Genomic DNA, 7214 nt, shown 5'->3' with positions numbered 1-7214 from the left:
GCCAGGACAAAACCGTAAAAACACCTCTGAAAACCTGCTGGGATCTCTGACTATGCTGTATACCGATAATCTCACAATGCAGAATCTGAATAAAACGTAACTCTTTGGTTACGTTAAAAAAAACAAAAACAAATGAAAAGCAACCTAAAAAGGCCTCACACTTACATAGGCATCTGAAACATCCATGACTAAGGTTTTATGGGGGTGTACTAAAGCTTCAGCTATAAAATGTCCAGGCTTAGTCACAATGAGTATGTACGCACCAACGGTTTTTTTTAAATTTCGCGCATTTATTATGAAATAATTTGAATGTGAGTTTCTGGCAGTGGTATAGCATTCACTATGGGTGAAAAGATATACAGAAGTGTCAAGCATATGGTCAGCTGTCAAAAAAACATTTCCCTTTGAACACCTAGATAAACAAGGTTGTTCAACATTTTGGGGGTGTTAAACTGTGAATTGATAGACTTTTTTTAACATTTAGAAAGAGGACTTCAATTTCTAGTCCATCTAGTCCTAACATTTGTTGAAGGCTTATGTGGGCTTGTAGCCTGATTTATTTTATTCATAGAAACATAGAATTTAATTTGGTTCGTTTCAGGGGTTGGAAAATTTGATCTGGATCTAGGAGCCAGACAAAAAAGATGGGAGCAAGTTTTGAGCCTTGCCGTACACTAACATTTACATACTCTAACACCATAATGTAACAGACACATCTTATGCTCAGAAACACTAACACCTTACAGTAACACGCACACCAACATTGTACATTCATGTGCACACATGCTAACACCATACACTAATACACACACTCTAACACAATATTACTGTATTGACATACAAATGCCATACTGTAATGTAAACAACATCATACACACTAGGCTGTAAGCTCGTTTGAGCAGGGCCCTCCTCACCTGTTGTTTCTGTAAATCAAATTGTTGTTACATAATACTTGTTACGTCCTGTCCACCCATTGTACAGCGCTACGGAATTTGATGACGCTATATAAAACAATAAATAATAATAATACACACTAGCACCACACTCTTATACACATGCATGCGCTATCAAACCATATACTATTTCTTCTGCCACCGGCACCCTATGTTTTCTTGCAGGGATGTGGTTAGGTGAGTGCTGTGAGGCTCCACGCGGGGTCACGTAATGCACTCGCCTCACCGCTACACCACGCAAGGCAGAAATCATGATGGCAACCCTGCAAAACTCTGGGCACCAGGAAGTGGTTTCTAGTGACCATGGCCACCCGCCAGGTTTGTCAAGCCCTGGTTTATTAATATAGCGCTAACTGTACAAATGAAAAACACAACAGGGCAATGGCATGGTTTAGATATATAACGATGCCTCGATGGTTTTACACACATTCACAGACTCTAATCGTGTGATGGTTTCACTTTCTGTGTCACATCTGCCCAAATGCAACTAAAGGGGAGAAACCCAGTTTAAATGTACATGTACTGAAACATAGCAACATAGAATTTGACAGCAGATAAGAACCATTCAGCACATCTAGCTTGCCCATGATCCTGATGTAATGAGTTAGACCTTGGTCTTGTATTAGATTCAGGAGCCTATGCCATGTATATTTAAATCACTTTGCAGTATTAGCCTCTATCACTCCTGACAGGAGGCTGTTCCATTTGTATAGTGTTTTATACAGTGTACTGCCTTGCTTCGTACGGCGCTCTGTTGTTGTACTGACTGAGATGTAAAAAGCTTTTAGTTCAGTGAAAGATGGATTGTACCCATAATGTGACAGGTCACAGCCAACACAAGTGGTGTGACCCGTGTCTGTCTATTGTCTCTCTTGTTCCCTTTTTGCTAAAGGAAGTTTATATGTATTCAGCTGGATAAGTAGAGTGCAAGCAAGCATTGTTGTTTCAGGACTCCCCCCTGTGACTTACAACTCTGTGCTTTGATTTCTAAAAACCAAAGAAAAAGGGAAATTGTGACGACAATAAAATAAAAAAATATATATTTTCCATTTAACGCAGGACACGGAAGCCCACATGGGAGTTAGCGGAAATCAAGACTCGTTGCTGCAGTATCTGGATTGTAACAAAGTTGCACCAGTATTTGTGTATTTCTCACAAAGTTATCAGAAAAGTCACAATGGTTACATTAAATGTATATACATAAAATGTTGTGTATTCCATCTGAAGGCTGCTCACACAATGTATAAAAATGTTTTTGAGGTCTACAATGTATTACCTTCAAGGGACACTCCAGCTATCTTATACCATTTAACATGCAAATGTTTGTGGGGTTCCCTTGCAAATGCATGGAAGGATTCTGCAGAATCACCCCACACAAATTTGCCCTATCCCCCACTCCCCAGCTTTTTGCTCTCCAGGAGACCTCTGTGCGCATACACGGAAAACACTCCCATTTACTGTTTGGAGCAGCCAATCAGATACACAGGACATTTCCCCTGACAGCTGGGACACAAGACACTGCAAATGTTGGTCTGTTGACACTGTTGACACCTATGAGAGTTTCAATGCTTAGTCTTATATAGGTATAGAGCTGTAGCTATAGAGAAGAGAGAGGAAATTTGGTAAAGACGATACATTTACTGGATTGGAAGCTTTTAAGACTATCTAGGTCTCTTCTTCAGGCTAATTCTTGTGGTGAAAGTGAACCCTACAGCTCTTCAGACGTCATACTGAACTTCTGTGGACCAGAACATTTGCCACTCAAATCATAATACGGTGTGCTCCTGATTCCGAGAGTGCAGCTACTGGTTTAATCTGGAGTAATGTGGATGTGTTGGTCCATCTCACCCCTTGTGGTTCAGATCCCCAGGGTCGATGGGGAACAAACTACAGAGGGTTTGCATCTGATCTATATGCAGAGTCTGTAGAGTTTCAAACTTAGTTTAGTGAATACCTTTTGTTGTCATTTATCAGGCTTATTTCTCTAATTGTTCTGTTATATAGTGAATCTGGGGTTTGGTAGGTAGACTTAGCAGACAATACATTTTTCCCTACAGTGTATGCCATAACCTGAAACCGTAAAAGGAAGGAAATCTTCAAAAGACCACCAGTGATACCACATAAAATAGGCAAGACAAATGCTAAAAATGGCCAAGAAGGTGCTGGCAATGCGACCAGCCAAAGCAGCCAGAGCTTAATCTGGAATGACTCTAAAGGAAGCAGGATGGCAAACAAACTTGAAGGACTATAGATGGATGCTGAGACCACTTAGATTGTTTCTTCGCAAATGAACTAAACAGCCTTCATCTAATCCGGTCATACATTTGAGCAATATACTAGATGCAATTGGAAGAAATGTGTTACCGTCCGAGGTACATAAATAACCCAGAGATTGACTATATGGGTGCTGCGTTACCAATTCCGAAATAAGGACTGTAAAAGTCTTATGAAGAACAGCCCTCAGACATCTTAAAGGAACAGTCATAGGTTTTTAGTTGCCACGATTGTTCCGCTTGCCGGCCTTTTCTCTTTCATTGCGGCGTTTCTATGTGAAATACTACGTGGGCAGTCTGGGGCCCTGTCCCTTTCACCTTGATGGCCCGTTGCATACCTGAGAACTTTATCCTGAGACTCTTTAAACATTAACCCTATAATGGCCCATCATGCAGATTCTATGAGACTCTTTTAACATTAACCCTATAATGGCCCATCATGCAGATTCTATGTAGAGTGGCAAAATACAAAAATATCCATTCCCGTCTGGGTCGGAGAGGTTTGGGAAGCTTTATTTGGAAACAAGTCTGTAGAAGCACAGTTGGCTTCTCCTTCCAACCACACATGGAGCTCCCAAGTGTAATAAAGAAGTAGGGTCTGAACAAGAAGGGGGATCAGCAGGTGCGAGGCAAAGAAAGAGCTTTATTTCAGGACCAAACAGGAATGTCTTCTCCTACGGTGCAAAATGGGCAGCTGCTGGGCACCCAACTATCCATCTTGCCCCTTGACTAACCTGCCCTAATGCATAATTTTAGTCTCTACAAAAACAAGTTTGCAAAGTCCTTGAAATCCCCTCAGGGTTACAAAATACATGACGTCCAGGAGTCTATACGGATTATTTAATAGGAACAATTCTGGTATATTTCTGCAAATTTTAGCTATTCCATTGGTTGCTATAGTGATAACACCACCACAATGTTTTTTTTATTATTTAAATAAATGAGCTCTTCTTAATATAATGGAGTGGTGGGTAATTCCTTCTTTATTTATTTTCTTAGCTTGTGTACCTAAAAGGGGTTGAGTTTGCGCACACTGTGTACACACTGCCCCGTGAATCGCTGACTTAGCACGCGAAGCCCGCAGTTTGTTCAGCAGGAGGTGAAGGACCGTATAAATATAAGTTTGTGCGCCGCGGGCTTCCGTAGTTCTCCTGCTCTCTCTTTTTCTTTCTCTCCCCTCCCTAACTGCAGACTGCAGGAGAGACTGAGAATAGACATCAATCTGAGCCCGGGCAGCGGCGGGACAGCCGGGGAGTAGGAGGTATGCGCGTCTCTGCGGACACATGGGGCTTTACGTGTATAGCGACCAGGGGCATATATGCAATGGGGTCACACCGCGACGCACTTGTGTCAGGGGTGAGCCGGGTGACAGCCTGCAGATTTAAATACCCGGGGCTCCGCGTTTTATTACTAGGGAAATAATAGCAATGGTGTGTCAGGCGCTTTGGGTGCAGATCTACATATTTGTGTATTGTGGCCTATATACGTGTGTCAGGGGTAGGAACATAAAACCTCTGTCTGTCTGTATTATGCACACACGGGGCTGGACAGATTTTAGCCAAAATGTCAGCAGTCAGCTTGATTGTTTTTATGATCCAGGTAGAGAGGCTTCTAAAATTCCTTTTTAACTATTTAAAGATCGTATGATCTTTTATTCCACATGGAGAATGAATATATAATCTGTTTATAATGTGAGACCGAGGCACCAGCAGGGATATTTAGCGTTCCCGGCTCACCCTGTACAATGTGTTTTATATTTATACAATAAGTATTTTGTATAGATTGGTCATTGGTTGCGTCGGTCTCTGATGGTAGTTAGGTGTAGATTGTAAGCTGGTTAGATCAGGGCCCTCCTCACCTTTTGTTTCTGTAATGCGCTACTTTTCGTCCAGTTTACTCATTGTACAGCACTGTGGTATAGGACGGTGCTATATAAAGCCATAAATAATATAATGAATGCAGGATGTTAGATTGTTATTTTGTGCATATACTTTAACATTCTTCTTTTCCAATTGTATTGGAATATTTGCCTATACATGATGAATGTGTTAGTAATGGGGTGAAATAGGTGGTGTTTGTATAGTTTGTTCGGAAAGTTGTGTGCGCACACGGGGTACACATCGGTAAGGGCAAAAACTTTGGTTAGAAATTAACGCATACTTTTTATTTACTATGAGAAGGCTTTAATAATTTAGAAACAGAAAATTTTAAGAAGCCTTGTCAGTTTTCATGGCAACAGCCTATCAGTTCCTGGTTTTGTGTCATGTGACAATTAAATGTTCCCAGCAAAAAATCTGAAGGCGGCGAAAGTTTCCTTTGAAGATTTATTTCTGGGAAGGCTTTGGGTATCCGATGCTACTTCGCATAATGTTCCTATTACGGACTTTTAGATACTCTGTGGAATGTAACGCTTTGTATGCGGAGCAACACATTTTAACGTTCACGATTTTCCCTTTTCTGTACAATATTTGAGACGTGGCTGCGTGGTTCCCAAGTGCAAAAAAAAAAAAATGAACCGTGTATGAATTTGACTATTTTGGATGTAAATGACACCGTTCTGTTGAGAATCTGCGGTGTACGTAACGGGTCGCTCCTCGAGCAGCCGTGGCTTCTACCTGCCAGGCCGCAGCTGGAAGTCTGAGAAAAACTTGTTATACATATCCTGTGAGGGAGACATATCGCGTTAACCGGGACACACAAAAGTACAAATACTAGCGGAGACGAAACGGTGTGTATAGTGTGCGTGGCGTTAGCATGACGGTGTGTACACAGGCATTTAGAGCGATGTGCCGGGTCATCGACAATACATAACGAGGACGGTTAAGTGTGCTGTGTTTCTTTGTGTTTGGTAGGTTTCACTGCTTAGCTTATTACACATATTTTATACAAATATATATTATATATATCTCGATCTATCTATTAGTCGGTTGCGGTGTGTTTGTAAATAGGATAGCACAGAAGGTCTTTTAGCCCTCCTTATTTTAGGTGACAAACCAACGGCTGTGCGGTTGTCACTGACGGCCCGGCTCGCGTTTCAGGGACGGTATCTGATCTTGCTGCGCGAAGCCTTTTATACACGGAGGATCCGTTACACTACTGCTTTAGGTACTTGATAACTAGTTTCCGCCTCTTTAATGTTTTTTTTTTTTTTTTACGCTTTATTTATTGTTTTGTATATTTTCTCAACCATAAATATTATTAAAATAAAAAAAATATTCGGAATGTTGCAGGGTTTAAAATATTAGGTTTCTAAATTATCTTCATTATCTTCAAGTAAAGGCCCCTTTTTTTTTTTTTTTTTTTTTTTTTTTATGAACTCCAATTCTTTCTGAAGGGTTTTGTGTACGCAATATGGGCAGATTTTCTATTTGTATTTTTTTTTTTTTACATTTTTGAATGCCGTGGAACTGTTTGCACTTTAATGATTTAAATATGCTAAAAACACATGCTTTTAATTTATTAACGGATGAAGTAGAATGATGAAGCAAAAGTGTCTTGCCAGAAAATAAATAAATAAATAAATAAAAAACGATATATTTTATGTTTTTTTTTGTTTGTTTGTTTTTTCTCTCTAACATTGCACCATCGCTCTGGTGTGTAGACGTTACTGCGGTGTTTACATGGCTTGTCGGTTCACACGCGTTGAAGGTAACTGTACATGTGTTGCATTTTTTAAATATTGGAGAGCTGTGCCATCCCAGCAGTCCACGGGGGAAGCCCAGACGCTGCACGGCAATAAATCCCCAGCGCTGAGTGCAGATCTAACAGAGTCCCTCTGCTTGTGTTTCAGGTCGCCTGTGTGAAATCTGACAGCGAGTCCCTTCGCCCACCCCACTCCTCCGCTAGCGCTGGAAACAAAAGCCTTGCAGCATGGGGAATGACACTGGCATCCACGCGTGCTGACGGGCACCTGAAGCCATGTACCACCTAGCAAGACAGCGGGTCTGATTTTTGTATTGGTACGCTTGGACAAAAGGCTTTTTTTTTT

The 7214-nt window shown here is 41.0% G+C and overlaps 1 long non-coding RNA gene across 1 annotated transcript; it reads left to right on the top strand.

Annotated features, from left to right (window-relative positions):
- The first annotated feature begins 4392 nt into the window (after nt 1-4392).
- On the top strand, nt 4393-7209 carry LOC128504956 (uncharacterized). Its single transcript, XR_008355510.1, has 2 exons — nt 4393-4487; nt 7017-7209. It is a non-coding gene; the product is annotated as an uncharacterized LOC128504956 (long non-coding RNA).
- Nucleotides 7210-7214: the final 5 nt, after the last annotated feature.

The sequence above is a fragment of the Spea bombifrons genome, chromosome 9 (assembly GCF_027358695.1).
Source record: "Spea bombifrons isolate aSpeBom1 chromosome 9, aSpeBom1.2.pri, whole genome shotgun sequence".
NCBI lineage: Eukaryota > Metazoa > Chordata > Amphibia > Anura > Pelobatidae > Spea > Spea bombifrons.
This window is presented reverse-complemented; position numbering and strand designations above follow the sequence as displayed.